This window comes from Pinus tabuliformis, chromosome 8 (genome assembly GCF_031772625.1).
Source record: "Pinus tabuliformis cultivar Carrire ecotype Pingquan chromosome 8, CPIR1, whole genome shotgun sequence".
Lineage (NCBI taxonomy): Eukaryota > Viridiplantae > Streptophyta > Pinopsida > Pinales > Pinaceae > Pinus > Pinus tabuliformis.
Genome location: NC_142294.1, coordinates 1,099,697,741 through 1,099,716,981, shown reverse-complemented (window position 1 = coordinate 1,099,716,981; position 19,241 = coordinate 1,099,697,741).

Below are 19,241 nucleotides of genomic sequence, written 5' to 3'. Positions count from 1 at the left end.
AAGTCATTGTGAGAAGCAAAGTGGTAAGAAAATTAAAGTATTAAGATCATATGTTCAACGTGAATATGATCCTAGAGAATTTGCAGCCTATTTTAGGGATCAAAGTATGAAATAAAAATTTAAATAAGGTACACTCCACAACAAAGAGGAGTAGTAGAAAGGAAAAATCATACATCATGAATATGACTAGAAGGATGTTGAAGAAAAAGAATTTTCCAAATGAATATTGGGTAGAACAAATAGCATGCTTAGTTTATATTTTCATTAGATATCCGACAAATAATGTCAAACACTGTGTTCCCTTAGAAGCTTTGAATGGTATGAATAAAAGTATGTTATACTTGAGAATATTTGGTTGTGTAGCTTATGCATGTGTTTCGGAAAAAAAGAGAAAGAAAATTAGATGACACCACTAAAAAATGTATGTTTTAATCTTGTACAAAAATTACTTGCAAATGAATTATATATATATATAACGGCTAGAACATAAAAAGTATATACATATATTTTCTCTTAGAACACAAAACTGGGAATACCATATTGATTTTCATTATATTCCTTTCAATGTTATAATACATTATATATATGTCGAAGTGTCCATGAAAACCAATCCATTAACTCTGGATTAGTACATAAATATAATTCCTTTGACCGGATCTACAAAATACTATGGGCAAAACCATCATGCCAAAAAAACCATGCCCAAAACCATGGGTAGGTTCACACAATATCCTTGGGTCCTCCCAAAAATTATTGGGTCCACATGAAAAAATAATTTCCAAGGTGCTACCCTAAACCTCATGCAGGAGGGATGTTCCCCCCCATATGACCCCATGCTACACATGACATAATGTAACAATGCCTCGGGCTAGTTGTGAAAATAATATAACACATACCCAAAAAAAAAGTGCATATTTGTTGGTTGTAGTGAAGAATCCAAAGCTTATAAATTATATAGTGTTGTCACTATGAAATAAATTATTTCAAGAGATGTTAAATTCATCGAAGATAAAGCATGAAATTTTCAAGTTAATACCAAAAAAAGAAATTAGGTTTCTCCACATGTATTCAAACCAAGTGAAGAAACCATAGTGGTAAAACCAAGACAAGTACAACCATGGCTACAAGTTATAGTTGAAGGGGAAAACCAAGGAGGAAGAAAAGCACAAAGTCCCCCCTAAAGTAGTGAATATTATCCCACCATTCTACATGAAACAAGAACTTTGAGAGAAATTTATGAATATATAGAAAATGAACAAGTAAATTTTTCCTCATTGTCTTGCTAGCTAATACATTTTGAAGGAGCGGTAAAAAAAAGAAATGGGTCAAATCTATGAATGATGAAATTCTATCAATAAAGGAGAAAAACATGTGAAGTCTTGTATATCCACCAACAAGAAAAACATGCATTGGAGTCAAATGAGTCTATAAGACTGAGTTTAATTAAAATGACAAATTGAGAAGCATAAAGTTTAATTCCATAGCAAGAGTCTTTACACAACAACCCAGAATACATTACGAAGATACCTTTTCCCTGGTAGAAATTTTGGATACTATCAAAATAGTATTCGGAATAACAACAAAATATTGTTGGAAAATTTACCAAATGGATGTAAAACATCAACATTTTAAAATGGGATCTTGAAGGAAGAATTTTACGTAGATTGACCGCTGGGATATGAAGTCAAGGGTCAAGAGATGAAATTTTACAAGTTAAAAAGTTCTTTGTATAGTTTAAAGCAAGCCCCCAAAGCTTGGTACACTAGAATTGATTCTTATCTATCCACAAAGTATTCAAACATAGCACTAACAAACTCACTTTTTATATGAAAACAAACACGAAATGCAATAATTTGTTTGTTTACATTTATGTTGATGATATGATTTACATAGGAGATTTTTAGCTTGGAGATTTTCAAACAAATATGGACAAGGAATATGAGATGATCAGTATTTGATAACATGAAATATTTCCTGGAATAGAAGTTGAAGGATATGAAAAGGGAATTTTCAATTGAAAAAATGATATGCAACAAACATTTTGACAAGATTAGGTACGAGTGGATGCAAGTCAACAAACACACCAATCGTCCCAACAACCAATCTAGGTAAAGATGATAATAGTCCAACAATTAATTCCAGCCTTTACAAGAAACTAGTAGGCAACCTAATGTATCACATAGAAAGATGGCCTAACATAATGTATTTAGTCAACCTAATGTTGAGGTTTATGGAGTCATTAATAAAAGAAACCTATTAAAAGGTAGGAAAGAACATTTTAAGGTATATTACAAGAACAAAAATATATGGAGTTTTGTACACTTATTCCAAAGTCAACCATCATGTTGGTTACACAAATAGTGATATTGCAAGAAGTATTGATGACATAAAGAATACCTAGGGAAACATATTCACCTTGGTATAGATTGATTTCATGGGAATCCAAAAATAAGCCTATTGTCTCAATTTCATTAGTAAAAGAAAACTATGTAGTATCAATGGGAATAACATGCTTGGTTAACAATATTGATAAGCGATCTTAAACCTAAAGAGAAGGGGAAAACTCCTATTTTCTATGATAATAATTCACCTCTTGCACTTTCTAGAAATCTTGTGTTACTTTTCAAAATTAAATATATTGGCACTCAATTTCACTTCGTATGAGAGATATTCAAGAATGTTGAAGTAAATATTTATTTTTGCAATTCCAAAAATCAGTTGGCTGGCATCTTTACAAAGTAAATGGGCAAAAGGAAGTTCTGAATTTCAAAGACAATAACTAGGAATTGAATGAAATCCAAATTAAGAGGAAGTGTTGAAAGTTATTGTTGAATATATCTTTCAATTGTTAGGTAGTTTACTTAGTCTTTTACTGTATTCAATGCACAATGAGTAATTCTTAGTAATGAGCTATGCCATACCAAACAAGGCCTTAGATTGAGTCAAACAAGTAATTTATATGTAATAAATTTTTGGTGTAGCATGACAAAATAGCATCTTAATGTGAGAAGAAATCTCATGCTTCATTGATCTTTCAATCTAGGTAGCTATGTGCCTTTTACTATGTTTTTCCATGGTTCCACTTAAATTCCTACAACTCGCAGAAAGACGCTCAATGGAAAAGAAAAAAAATACCACAGTTGCAACTAAGCGAAATCAAAACATTCTTTAAAAAAATACTGAGTAAATTAACAATTCAACTAATATTTAATTATCTTTATTGAGGAAAGGAGAGAGTAGAATGCCTTATATCCTCAAATTTGCAAAGGTTGTCATAGGGTTTTTATTGGGAATATTGCATTGTGGGAGGAATAGTTGCCCCTATCATTTTGTAAATGACTTCTTGCACAGATAATGATTGAGTTGAATCTCTCTCGGCATGTGCTCTAATCCAAAGTACATAGAGAAGTCAATTTGTTGTTGTCATTGCATTCTTGTTTATGGTTCCCTTATAGTTGGTTGGAAGGTTAATATGCAACATGCTACAAGAATGCAATGCAGAGTAAATGTGGCACCATCCCTAACTGGTAGAGATGTGGGCTTCTGAATTGGTTATAGAAGAGTTAGTGAAGATCTTGTTTGCAAAGACATTATGTAAATTATGGTCAGGTGAATAGAGCGTTAGCCAGGAGTCTGACAATAAAGGAGATGATATGCCATTTAGTTATCGTCGAATAACTTCCACAGTCTCATTTTGATAAACATATCCTTTTTATTCTACTAATATGATGTAGCGGCTTTGATCCATAACAAAATGGATACTATTCCAGCAGTGAAAGGGGAGTGTTTGCATTTGCTACCCGGTTCAACAAAGAGGTATGCATTTGCACTGTAACTGTTGCACTGGGATGGGGGGCTTCTTTGATGGTGATCTCGAGACAATTGCATGGCAATACTTACGTGGCAGCTGGCCCATCCTTGGTCCTTCCTGCACTGGCATACACCGAGGTTTAGTGAGGGTTTATGGTGCCTTCAATGCGCATCCGGACCAAGTTTGGTCTCATTTTATTTGAGCATGACATCTATGGTATGGCTCGACCTAGGTTCATTTGTATTTTTGTTCGTCTAAGTTATGCTTTTGTTCCTCTGTGGCTCGTCTCGTTCGGCTCTAGAAGAAGATGGGTCTTTGTTGCCCGCTATCCTCTTGGTTCTTCTCTCGTTTTGGTCCTCTAGCATTTGCTAGTTATATGAATGTTTTTCATTGGACTTGGTGGCTACTGTACACCTGGTTTTCCGTGGAGGTCTCAAGTTTGGTTTGTCATTCTGGGTCTGCCTTATTTTTAATATTTATGAACGATTCTTTTACAACTTGCAAGTGATGTTTTATAACTAGGTTTTAATCGCATTTCACAGGCCCTCCATCAGTTATTCTCATCAATGGCTTGGCTCCTTATTTGACAGGTAAAAACCCTGTTTCGATTCCACTGTTTCACCTTCCTGTAGTTTTTATTAATGGCCTTGCTCTTGGTGAGAAGGTTGTGGTATCATGGCACTTCGGTTGTTGGTTGCACTCGGGTTAGGGTTTCAACTCGTGGCTTAGTTGTGGAGCCCAGTCTCCCCTTCAGTTTTTCATAGTCGGTCAAGTTCCTTATTTTTTCTCTAGTGTTGGCGTGTGCTATATAGCTATGCTTCTTCTCTGACAATCTTCTTGTCACTATGTAGGTATCCCTCTCCTCTTTGTTGTGACTGCAAGGGGATGTCTCTCGGGGATGAAACGTCGTGGTCTCATCCTTGAAGATTTGGGTCCAATGTACTTAAATCGAGTAGGGTCATTCCTTGACTATGCTTTGCGGTTTCATTTTGGTTTCGGGCTATAGTTGTTTAACCCTTGGGGTTTCACTTTGTTGGTCTTTCGATACTTGGTTGCCTCCTGTGCAACAAGCCCATCCTGTCAATTTTGTTTTGTGTTCTGAGAATGTGTTTTGGCCTTCTGTTGTTGGTTTTCGTGTCTGGTGTTTCGTCTATATACTGCTTTGGTCTATCTGGGTGGTGGAAACCCTCCTTGACCTATCTCATTTGTATAAAGGACTGTTGGTTTTTTTTTTGAGGGTGCTATGTCTTGAGGCCTGTGTGGAATCTGGAAGTTTTGTCTTGTACTTCCATGGACCTGATGAATATATATATATATATATATATATATATATATATATTGTAAATTTCTAATTTAAATCATATAGTATGTATTTGGTAATGTACCTAGATGGTTTGGCTCTATCGTATTTGATCCTTTCAGTATCAGTGCACAGTTTGAACGTTAATCACACAATTTGTTGTTTAATTGCTATGCACAATAAATTATACTTGTTTCTTCTGAAACAGTGAATACCTGTAAGCTTTCTTTAAATTCATAAAAAAATAATTGTTCAGAGTTATGCTTTCTTTCCTTTTTTTCATCTAGATGGCAGCAAGCCCACTTTTGATTATGGGTTTCCTCTTTATGCTTGTTGGCAACCTCATATTCTTGACGAACCACCCTCAGTTACATTATAGTTATTTTCCAGTTTCATTCAGTTTTGTTTCTAACATACTTTAAACAAATCCTATTCTAAATACTGTTCAATTTATAAATAAAAACATTGGCTGTAACAACCTTCATTTAAAAATAAAAATAAAACTAACTAAAAGTGAAATTAATCAAAACAACTTGTCCAGCTATGTCTCACTAGTCGGATGCTCCTACATCAGGCTCCCTATGTGAATGAATCTCGTCCATGAGCTCTTCAATCGAGTACCTAGCGCTCTGAATCTGGCTTGCATCCAGCCAAGAACTATACTCAATGGGACTATCCTTGCATTTGACTAGGTACTGTAAGTACTCTTTCCGTCGAGTCCCCGTGGCCACCTGAGTATCCAAGATTTGTTCGATCTCTAGAGGCTTGGCTGGAGGCATCTGTTTGACCCATGACTCAGTCTCTTCCTAGGTGTCCTGTGTGTGTTCTGTTGAACTGTCCTCCACATTAGTAGTAATGTAAGGGTACAAGTCTGGCACATTGAAGATGAGCGAGATCCCTATACCAGGGGGTAGCTGCAGTTCATATGCATTTGCAGATAGCTTTCACAGATGTTGCAAGGTCCTATTTTTCTCAGTTTCAGTTTGTTATATTCGCCTTTAGGAAACCTTTCTTTGTGTAGATGTGCTAGTACGAGGTCCCCTACATTGAATTACACTTCCTGCCATTTTAAATATGCCTTCTATTTATATCTTTGGTGATTGTCCTTTAATTTGGATTTCACTTGTTCATGAAGTTTGTTGATCACCTTCGCAAAGTCTTCACAATCAGCGCTCCTTCATTCCAACCGACCCAAATCCTATAACTTGTGCACACCACGGGGGTGCATCACGTATAAGATCTAGAAAGGACTTTTGCCCGTACTCATGTTGGGTGAATCATTATAAGCGAACTCTGCTTATGCGAGTACGTGATCCCGTTGTCATGAATTTTCACCAACCAGACTACGTAACAAATTCCCCAGACTTTGGTTCACCACCTCAGTCTGCTCATCAGTCTGTGGGTGATAAGCTGGGCTGAAGTTTAGCTTGATATCTAGCTTTTTCCACAAAGTTTGCCAAAAATGACCTGTGAACTTCACGTCCCGATCTAAAACGATAGACTTTGACAAGCCATGTAATCTGACAATCTCCATGAAGAACAAGTGTGCTACATGTGTGGCATCGCTGGTCTTCCTACAGGGAATGAAATTCACCATCTTGCTAAAGCGATCCACCACCACCATGATTGAATCGAACCCCTTCTATGTTCTTGGCAAACCTAAGAGAAAGTCTAAACTGACTGAGTCTCATGGTCTATCTGGAATAGGCAGGGGTGTATATAATCTTGTATTTTGACTATGTCCTTTCGCAAGTTGACACATCTTACACCTGGCCACAAATATTTGTATGTCACTATGCATTTTAAGTGTTATATACCTAGGGGGGATAATATGGGGTACCAAGGGTGGTACCCAAGGTAATAATGTAATAATGGGATGGGCCATAGTAATAAATAAGGTGGTTAACCCATGTCATGTAAGGGACCACAAGTAGTTAATAATAATGTAATGGGCCCATGGTATTAGTTGATGGTATGAGGGAACCATGGTAATGACCCATGGTATTGTATGTATGAGGCCTATATAGAGGCTAGAGACTCCACATGGAGGATATGAAGAGAAGTATTATTGTATGAATAGGCATATGGCTTGTGGAGTGCTCTCCTTCCTTAAGGAGTGAATGTATGGTGTTGCCCTACCTTAAGGGTTTTGAGATTAATAAAGAAGCATTTATCTATATTTGATCTTGTTATTTCTTGGGTTTAGTCTATTATCATAATATCTTTGGATCAGATATACAACAATTGGTATCAGAGCTACAACAAGTGGTATCAGAGCTACAACAATTGGTATCAGATCTATTTCATATCAGATCTATAATATTTCTGGGTTAGATCTACAACAATTGGTATCAGAGCTATTTCATATTAGATCTACAACATTAAGCCAATAATAGAAGTGGCTCACTTGATCCAAAGTCTTGTCAATGCTAAAATGTCCAGCTAAACCCCCACTATGTTTTTCCTGGATTAAGTTTTCCCTCATCGAACATTCCGTAATACACAACTGTCGTCCCATGAACAATAATCCTTCCTATATGTTATAGTCCAGCCATGAACTGTTATCTCTCAACAGCGGATTCTGGCAAGATTCGTACGCTTCGTTAAAGTCTGCATATGATTCATACAGATCCTTAAGATGCTCAAATCCTAACACCTGCACTCTACGTTCTTGTAAAATCAAATTTCTCCTACTTAACGCATCTGCCACTTTGTTTGCTTGTCCACTGTTGTGTTTCAATACAAATGTAAAACTCTAGAGGTACTACACCCACTTTTCATGTTTATGGTTTAGATTGTGCTATTGCATAACATATTGCAATGCAAAATTGTCTGAAAACAAAACAAATTCATTCGCCATCAAGTAATGTCTCCAATGTTTCAGTGCTTGGACCACTGCATAAAATTCCTTGTCGTAAGACGTATACTTCCGCCTACTCTCATTAAACTTCTCGCTAAAATAGGCCACTGGCTTGTCCTCTTGGCTGCGTATTGATCCAATGGTTGTCCGACTGGCATCGCAACAAACTTGAAAAAGTTTGTTGAAATCTGGCAACCTCAAAATTGGTCTTTCGATGATCTTCATTTTCGGCAGCTGAAAACTCTTTTCCGCTGACTCCATCTAGTGAAAAGGTTGATTTGCCTTATTAATGGTATCCACCATGGGTGCACAAATCCCACTAAAATCTTTTATAAATTTTCGATAAAAGCTCGCCAACCCATGAAAAATCCACACTCCAAACAAAATCCTGGGGGATGGCCACCTAACTATCGCTGCAACCTTTTTCGAATCCATCTTTAATTTGTTTTCTGAAATCACAAATCCTAAATAAATCAATTATTTCTTAAAAAAAGTACACTTCTTCAAATCTAACAAGAATTTGTTTTGTTGCAACTTTTCCAGGACATACCTGACATGTTGGAAATGTTCTTCCTCCATCTTACTGAAAATAAGGATGTCATCTAGATATACAATCACAAAATTTTCAATTTATTCCTTCATCATCTTGTTCATCAAGCGCATGAATGTGTTCAGTGCATTTCTTGGTCCAAATGGCATGACCAACTGTTCATACTAGCCTTCATTGGTCTCGAAAGTTGTCTTCCATTCAACCCCTTCACGAATCTGAAACTGGTGATATCCAGTTTTCAAATCAATCTTTGAAAAATATGCTACTCCACTTAAACAATCCATCATGTCATCCATCTGTAGTAAAGGAAACATGTACCTTATAGTGATGTTGTACACTTCTGCCATTCACCTCCTTTCTTGGAAGCTAAAACAATTAGGACCGTACAAGGACTTAAACTCTCCTGAATCAACCCTTTATCTAGCAACTCCTGTACCTGCTTCCTGATCTCTTCATTGTTCTTTGGACTCATCAGGTAAGAAGCTCTATTTAGTAAACTAGCCCTTCGAATGAAATCAATATGGTGACTGATACTCCTTTTTGGTGGAAATTTATCTGGTAAATCATCCACCACAATGTCACTAAACTCTTGCAGCATATCCTGTATATCCTCAGGTAAGTCAGTAATCTCAATATGGATTAACACCACTCTTGGCCTTCACACAATTGCATATTTTACCTCATCATCTCCAATCTACTGTAGAAACCCTTTTCCTCCTAACAATAATGATTTTTTTCCATCGTTTTTTGTCGTATCCTCCTCTTTCATGGGTACTAGTGTATGGTTTATTCCATCCTTAGCAAACTTGTAACAGTTTTTCTTCCCATCCTGGACAACTTTCCTGTCATACTACCATGGTCTGCCCAGCAGTGTATGGCACACATCCATCGACATGATATCACAAGTTACTTTATCCTTATACCTACCAATGTGAAACTCCACTTCACATGGCTCATCAACTAGCAGTTGGTATCCTTTTTGTAACCAAGACACCTTGTATAGTGTTGGGTGCTTCAATCTTTTTAAACCCAATTTTTCTACCATTTCAGTGGCTACTAGGTTGTCAGTGCTCCCACTGTCAATAATCAATTTGCAACATTTTCCATGTGATTCACACACAGTTCGGAACAGTGATTTCCGTTATGTATGGTCAGCTAACTCTTTAGCCGGTTTCAACAATACCTTGTTTAACACTAAGTCTTCTCCCATTTTAGGCATGTTCTCCACTTCTTGTGGTGGTGCCTCTACATTTTGTAGCTGAGCAACATGTGCTCCTCTTTGCCCTACTTGATCACTTTCAGGACATTCAAGAGACCTGTGTCCCCACTTGTGACACCTGTAACACTGATAGGCATTTCTTCTACCTCTGCCATTACCTCTTACTCATTGGTAAGGCCTTCCTCCTCTAGTGTTACCTTCTTTTTCAGTTGGTCCTACAATTTCTGAACTGTTGCCCTCTTCATTGTTGTTGACAATTCTGCCTCTGACAAAACATTGTCCTTTTCCTTTGGCAGATCCACGTCCTCTTCTGGCATTCTGGCTTTTGGTGATCTTTTCTTCTGCCATAAAAGAACTTTGATAGGCTTCCTCTATGGAATTGGGGGAAGAATACTAATCTCATCTAGTATCTCCCTCCATAAGCCATTCACAAACCTTGTTGTCTTTTCCGGGGTATCTTCAACATAGCCCACTGACAAGTTCACTCTGTAGAATTCTTCCATATACTTCTTCACAGTCATTGCTCTTTGCTTTAGGTTCTGCACCTACCTATACAGAGTAATCTGATAATCTTTGGGTAGAAACTTACTCTTCATCTTGGAAATCATCTTGTTCCACTTTTCGATCAACGGTTTATTTGACCTCCTCCTTTCTACCCGCACATTGTCCCACCATAGTGTGGCATGTCCCTTTAGTTTGGTGGATGCAAACCTGACCTTCTTATCTTCACTAATTTCTACACACTCAAAATATTTATCTAGCTCACTAATCCATTCCAACAATACCTCCGTAGATAGACTACCATCATAATTCGAAAGCTTTGGCTTCATCTTGCTACTTGCCAACAAAACTGATCTCAATAATTTTATCTCTAGTCCCTCTTCGTCTCACCCATCCTTCATGGTTGCAACTTCTTCTTTAGTGTCATCACAACCTTCTAGATCCCTAAGCCTCCCTGCTTCCACTGTTGCCAATCAGGCACATAGAATCCTAATTTCTTCTCGAAGCCCTTCATTAGGTACTCTCTTGATAACTCTGCCTCGACCACTTTTTCCTACTTCCATTTTTTTTCTTTTGAGAAAAGAACCTCCTCTGATACCAAAATTTGATGGCAATCCCAAGACGGTTGCATGGAAAGACTTACGTGACGGTTTTTTCGTCCTTGGTCCTTCCCACGCTGGCACACACCGAGGTTTGGTGATGGTTTATGGCGCCTTCAATGTGCAACCAGCCCAAGGTTGGTCTCGTTTTGTGTGAGCACGACGTCTATGGGTCTGGCTCAACCTGGGCTCATTTGCGTTGTCGTTCATCTGAGTTATGCTTCTGTTCCTCTGTGGCTCATCTGGTTCGGCTCTGGAAGAATATGGGTCTCTGTTGCTTGTTATCCTCTTGGTTCTTCTCTGTTTCTGGTCCTCTATCATCTGCTATTTATATGAAAGTTTTTCGTTGGACCTGGTGGTTGTTGTACACCTCATTTTCCGAGGAGGTCTCAGGTTTGGTTTGTCATTCTGGGTATGCCTTATTTCGACTGTCTGTGAACGATTCTTTTACAACTTGTAGGTGATGTTTTGTAACTGGGTTTTGGTCGCATTTCACAGTCCCTTCGCCCATTATTCTCGTCGATGGCTTGGCTACTTATTTTACAGGTAAAAACCCTATTCCGATTTCACTATTTCACTTTCTTGTAGCTTTTATTATGGCCTTGGTCCTAGTGAGCAAGCTGTGGTATCATGGCATCTCAGTCATTTGTTGCGCTCAGGTTGGGGATTCAACTCGTGGTTCGGTTGTGGAGTCCGGCCTCCCCTTCAGGTATTCGCCATGGGTCAAGTTCCTTTTTTTCTCGGGTATTGTCATGTTCTATATAGCTATGCTTCATCTCTCAAAATCTTCTTGTCACCGTCCAGGTATCCCTCTACTCTTTAATGTGGCTGCAAGGGGCTGGATCTCGAGGATGAAATGTCGTGGTCTCGTCCTTGAAGATTTGGGTCCGATGTGCTTAAATCGGGTAGGGTCCTTCCTTGACTGCACTCTTCAGTTGCATTTTGTTTCGGGCTATAGTTGTTTAACCCTTGGGGTTTCACTTTGTTGGTTTGTTGATACTTGGTTGCCTCCTGTGCAATGAGCCCATCCTGTCAATTTTGTTTTCTATTCTAGGAATGTGTTTCGGCCTTCTGCTGTTGGTTGTCGTGTCTATTGTTTCGTCTGTGTACTGCTTTGGTCTATCTGGGTTGTGGAAACCCTCCTCGGCCTATCTTGTTTGTATGCAGGACTGTTGGTTATTTTTTTGAAGGCTCTGGATCTTGAGCCCTGTGTGGAATCTGAAAGTCCTGTCTTGTACTTCCGTGGACCTAATGAATATATATATATATATATACTGACTGTAAATTTCTAATTTAAATCAAATAGTATGTATTTGGTAATGCACCTAGATGGTTTGGCTCTGTCGTATTTGATCCTTTCAGTTTCGGTGTGTAGTTTGAATGTTAATCACACAATTTGTTGTTTAATTGCTATGCACAGTAATTTCTACTTGTTGCTTCTATCGTATTTGATCCTTTCAGTTTCGGTGTGTAGTTTGAATGTTAATCACACAATTTGTTGTTTAATTGCTATGCACAGTAATTTCTACTTGTTGCTTCTAAAGCAGTCAATACCTGTAAGCTTTCTTTAAATTCATAAAAAAAATAATTGTTCAAAGTTATGCTTTCCTTCCTTTTTTTTAAGCTAGATGGCAGCAATCCCACTTTTGATTCTGGGTTTCCTATTTATGCTTGCTGGTAGCCTCATACTGTTGAGGAACCACCCTCCGTTAGATTATAGTTATTTTCTAGTTTCATTCAGTTTCATTTCTAACTTACTTTAAACAAATCCTATTCTAACTACTGTTCAGTTTATAAATAAAAATATTCTAACCACTGTTCAGTTTATAAATAAAAATATTGACCGTAACCGCCTTCATTTAAAAATAAAAAACCTTCATTTAAAAATAAAAATAAAACCAACTAAAAATAAACTTAATCAAAACAGTGTATCTAGCTGTTGCCTCCCTAATAAGATGCTCCTGCGTCATACTTCGTTTATTGATTTTCATTCACCGCCATAAAGCCTCTCTTATTTAGAATGAATAAAACCAGAAATCATGCCAACAGAAGATATGTCTCTAAATACAAATGGGATACTATGGGCAATGAAACAACAAGGTATGCTGGGTGAGATGACACTTAATCACATCCTTGATCAACTCAACCATTCCTTCCTCTCTCCCAATGCTCTGCTACGATTTTTGAAGCTAGCGTTTATGATTTCTACAGAGAGGAAAGTACATATCATAATATTTTTAAGAACTGTAACTTACCTTCTTCGGGTGATTTGCAAAATAACGCGCCTCTTTTTGATAATCTTCTTGGCTTCTACGTTCTGGTAATTTCTGTAATAACTCACTTAATTCTGGTGATTTTCTTCGTGGGTTCTTTCGCCTTTTTATACAATGCTTTGTGTTTTTCTATCAGTGAGTTCATTCTTTCATATATATATATATATATTAGAAGAGTCGGTGAAGAATTTATACAATGCTATTTTGAAATATAGGGCCATTTTTTCCACTAGATTCTCTATAATTTCCACTGTTATGTATTGTTTCCACCAATATACTCGACACTGGAAAAGAGGGAAATAGATTATGAATGGAGCCATCCAAATGACAAATTGATAGGTGGTGGTAAGAAACAACGTACAAGAGTAACCATCCAAAAGAGGTGAGTTGATGAGGTATACTGGTGGTAAGCGGCCATGTAGAAAAGCAACAATGCAAAAGAGGTGAGCTGGTGAAGCAGTAGGGTTTTTTAAGTGAGGCGGTGAAGAACTAGAGCTTTCTAGGGCAAACTTGCGGAGTTTAGACTGCAGTGATCTTCAGTGGCCTATCGCATGTCAGTCAGTTAAAAAAATTAAGCAATGTCAAAAAAATGAACTAATAAAAAATTCATAAATGGGTTGTTTCTAAATTTAATTAAACATTCTGAAAAGAGTGGAAAATAATTTCCCTTCACCATGGAATGGCGTGCCCATCCGCGATGTCCTCTGCCAATAGAAAAACAGGAATACCATTTTCTAATAATTATTATAAAAAATTATATTTATAGAAATAAATTTTAATTAAAAAAATAACAAATAATATAATAAAAAAATTATTATAAACTTTGTAAATAATTATTATAAAAAATCATATTTATAAAAGTAAATTTTAATTAAAAAAACAACCAATAATAAGATAAAAAAAATGTTATATACTTTGTAAGGGATGAAAATGATCAAATAAAAAAATAAAAATAAATAATCATGACATCTAATAAATTAAATAGTTAATAAATATTTATAAATATTAATTTATAATAAATATCAGAGTATTTAGTTTATTATATATTAAACTATACTAAAATTTAAAAGAATCATAAATATTAATTAAATGCTAATTTTATTTTAAATTATTATTATTATTATTAATTATAAAATAAATAAATTTATAATAAATATCAAAATATTTAGCTCATTATATATTCAATTATACTAAAATTAAAAAAAATCATAAATACTAACTAAATTATAACTTTATTTTAAATTATTATTATTATTAATTATAAAATGAATAGGAGTGGTCGAAGGGGATCTCATTGAAAATCAAAAAGTTAAATTCGCACATGGGTTGGGAAAAGAAACCAACAACATGGAAGAATTGTGTGGTCTTCTCCTAGGTTTGTCTTACAGGAGGACCAATCTCCAAAATCACTATTATCCAAAATTGTCTCATTTCTAGTCATCTTTTGCGAGGTAACACACCTTCCAAATCCAACAAACTTAATCTAATTTTGTAAAGAATCAATAGCATCTTGGAAGTCTTCCATAATAAAAGCATTTATCACATTCTACGAAGTTAGAATGAAATGGAAGACCAACAAGCTAATCAAGCATGTGGTCTGCAGAAATGTCAGATAGAAGTTAAAGGGAAAAGAAGTTGGAAAATCATCCCATGATTTGGAAATTGACCGTCATGTATCTCTTTAAGTCCATTGATATTGAACTCTAGAGAGCCAACGAGTGCAATCATAATTTAACTCTAAAATCCAAGGACATGATTACAATTCAGCTGCATTCAATGTCATTTTAGGTAAGTCTCTTCATCAGAGAAGGTGTATTATGGGAGAGAGATTTAGGCCAACCTGATAGCCACGTGCCCCCTTGTATTCAAATTTTGGTTTGTGAATTCGATCAACCTTGGCCTTTAAATCCCAAGTTCGAATTGCATAAGATCTCAACATTGGTATTTTCAATAGCATCAAAGAATGAGATTTAGTTTGTGTCGATAGATTAGAGATCCCATCACACATTCGTGGACGAGGGAAACATGTACCACAACCTCAGTATTTATCTGTCAAGATTGGGTTGCCACTCACAAAGTAAAGAAGCCAAGCTTATTCTTTCCCTTCCATGGGTCTCCATGCTCAGAAGGCAAAGCAAGGATCAAGATTTGACGCGTCTAGCATTGATAATTTTAGACTTACAATTTTTCTAAGTCCATAATGTGTCATACAGACCTCTAGCAAAATTTGAATTGAATGTCATTGCATGCAGATTGATATAGAGGGAAAACTGGACCATACACCTAGTAGGCCAAGCGAATGGGAAGTGATAGTAAGGAGAAATCACAGGTTCCCTTTCTAAAATTGACTTCTAGTTTGGTAAAACATTTCTTCCAACCTTGGCATAGTCTTCCATTTCGATCTATAATATATTTGTAAGGAGTCATATATCTGAAGGCATGTTGCAAAGAGAGAAGTCTCGATATAAAAGAAAGATCAACAAATGGGAACTAATGGAACCTCACATGCATGTTTATGATGGAAAAGATCCCCAAGAATGTCATCAATGCCCTCACTCGCCTGTAGTCAACAATGAGCTCCTCCTATAGTTCATTCATTATCTCTCCATCCAAGTAGCAGGTCAAGCAGATAGGTTGACATCTATGCAATAATAGACGAATCGCTAGAATGAAGAAAGTGACACTCTCCAACGTCAAGTGGGGAGCATGCCGAGAACTAGCTTATCATGTTGAAGAGTCTGGGGAAATCATAGTTAAGATGATTTTTCGATACATGATAGCAATTTGTGAAGTGTTAAAGCAATTTTTATCTTAGCTTGATGTTTACTTCATTATTAGCATGTGTAAGTTGACTTCATGAAACTACTATCAAAACCAAAAAGAGAGAAGAAGAAGAATATTTGTCTTTCCACGAGGGCCAAAACCTCTCCCTCTTGGAGAGGAAAACCCATGCATAAAAATTCTTCTTATAGAGATTCCATTGACGAATACCAAGACCATGACCCTTGAGATATTCTACCTCTCGAAGACAATGACATCAATCCTCCTATTTGTCGTTGTTGAGATCATCATCATCATTGATATACTGATGCTGGTCCTTTGTTGAAATGATCTTGTTGCTTCTTCACCAACATCATCATTGCCATACTCACATTGAAGTCATTGTTGCTGCAACATAGAATAGTATCACCAAGATCATTGTCATTACATCTCTCTTGCACCTTGTTGCACTGAGATCATTACTGCACTTTGAGATGATAAGGTTACTGACATATCACGATCCCATAACTACTGTGATTACAGTTATGCTAGGATCAGGACAGTGATCCTTGTCACTGCTCCTTATAACACGTCAAGACTTCATCATACATAATCCAAATACTATGATGACTAATGAGACTGTAAGTCTCCTTCCATAGGTATGCCGAGGATCTTTTCATTAATGTTGAAACCTTATTTCATCATAAGACTGTAATATATATAGGAGAGTGAGACACCGCTTGACATAATATTTATTGAGCCCAGAAAGTAGATCTATCACTGCTGTCTGATCTACGTATGCCATGACTTCTCCTCTACCATGCGAGATCAATCATCACTGTAATGCCTGAGATTGCACTACATAGAAATGTCGAGAATGTCCATAACCAAAGCTATTGTTGTGTCTTTACTCGAGATTATTTTGCTCCATTTAGCTAAGGTTATGACTGTAGCGAAACTCCAAACGAGGTGCAGTCAAACACTAACTGTGGCTCTGTTCCTCCATACAAAGTTTCAAAGCAATCCAAATTTTCTCTTGTATCTTTCTCGCTAACCCTTCATGGGTATTTTTAGTAGTTATACCAATATATGCAAGATGAATTAAGCTTATGAACCGACGTGATTGTTCTATTGAGACAACGTTACTTCCATTTAATTTAATATATATTTTTTCTAGCCGACTTGAAGATCCCTTGTTGTTTTTCTTGCAGACTTTAGAAGGCTTTCTTTCAAGGCATTGATCTTCGTCTTGGGGGGTTGTTACAAAAATTTGAAGAATTGTACATATTTACATGAACTCGTAAAGAGTTTCTACACACATGACATGAATTTTTCATTTTTAAATAAATCGTAAAGACATCAAGAAAAAATATTTTACCTAGAGACACTTCTTGCTCATGAAACCCATGTAGAAAGATTACAAAAATAAATTGTTTTATTTTATTACATCAAATACAAAAATCGTGTCATTATGAAGACCGAACCTAGTTAGAGTTTCTTCAATGCTCCCTCTTAACTAGGGAGGTATTCATAATGGTACTTAGTCATCCTCAATCTGAGGAATTTCTCATAAGAAGAATCAGATTTGCAATACATCTGTTATAGCATCATTTCAACCAACATTGTTTCCATTTAGCAAGGCCTTGACTAACAACTCTATCTCTCACTTAGATGAGATCACACAATGTTGGCGAGACCAATGACTGATAGCCACACATCATCATTGTCTCTCTTAGGGTCATACCCACCTAGGTGTTCTCTGAGTATGCCTTACTAGGACTATTCTTATCTTGGGTTCCTAACCCTCCAAAATATTGGTCCTCTTCCCACTCTTGTCTTCGATGCCCTACCACATCCTCAAAGAGTGTCAGATGCTAGATGATTACACAATTCTTGATTCTTTATTCCAAACTATAGACAAGAATGTCGTGTCTAACTCTCCCGCTTAATTAGGGATGAGTTCCAATTTTCTCTTTTCTTTGAAACTTGCTTGAGTTCCTTTGCTCATAGGAACATCCCAGAGCTCCCTCTTACCTAGGGAATCTATCATCAATGCTTTATAGGGTCTTCTAGTTGACTAACGATCCAAGACTTCGATGTCATAAATTTCTTCACACGTAGGGTTCATCCGTCCATCACTTTCCTCCATCATGTCATTCCTTCTTTCCCAGAAAGTATCCTCCTTGGATTTACATCTGGGGCTTCCTTCATAAGCTCATTTGTCTTCACTTTTCTTCAACAGTGATTGCTCTAGATCACAAGGTACATAGTTGTGACATCCTTCACAACTCTCGTTTCCTTGAACCTGCACACATACCCAAACTTTTCAAAGAGGTCATACACCAAAAGAAAATCACATATTACCTTTTGGTGATGGCCTTCTTCGAGTGACATATTATTGTAGGTATCAATCATCCAGCATACATGTTGACACATCTCCTAATGATATATGTTTTCAAGGGTACTCATCCTTACAGACTTCCATCAGAGTCTTCACATCTTTCCAGAAGATTTCCTGGTCAAGTCTTCCTAATCTTTTAGATGTCGATTGCCTTCATCAAGGTTGCATACTTCATGATCTTTTCCATCCTCATTTATTTCATTCCTAGGAGATCCTAGAGTTCTTCAATTGTAGTCAACTACCTCATACTTCACATGGGCACATATTATGTTGATTTCATCTAATTTGACTTATGTCTTTCTACATCCTTTTAGAGGAGAAGATCCTCTCCCTTTTGATCATGCTCGATCTATTTTACCTACAACCATATATCATGATATTACAATATCAAATACAGATATAAATGCGAGCATACATACCTTATTTTCCTTAAGGCTTTTTTCAGCAGCTTTCTTAATTGAATGAATCTCCAATCCCTTGCTCTATTTCTTCATGTCATTAGTCCTTCATCTCATCATTTCCTTAAGTTGGAAATCCTGATGATACATTTTCTGCCTTCCCGGACTAGAAGATCCTCCGCTGATATTTCTATCTTTAGGATCTGGTGTATTCTCATCTGGAAAATGTTCCTTTTGACCTAGATGATTTCTTCCTTACCTTTGATATTGAGTGGTATTCTGAAGAGATATGTTCTTATTGATTCTCATACAATATTTTGTTTCCATGATGCTACAACGTATTTTTCTTACCATGATCATATCTGCAAATACTTCTGATAGGATCCTTTTGAGAGGGACACCAAATCACTCACAATGGAGATCTACTATTCCCTCTTTCCTTGATCCCTTTCTTCAGCTTCTTCCACTCTTCTGATGATATGAGCTCTTCCTCCATAGTACTAGTATGTTTTTTCAACTTTCTTTTACTTGTCTGCACTTATTTGAGTCTTATCAACTTATCTTTCTCT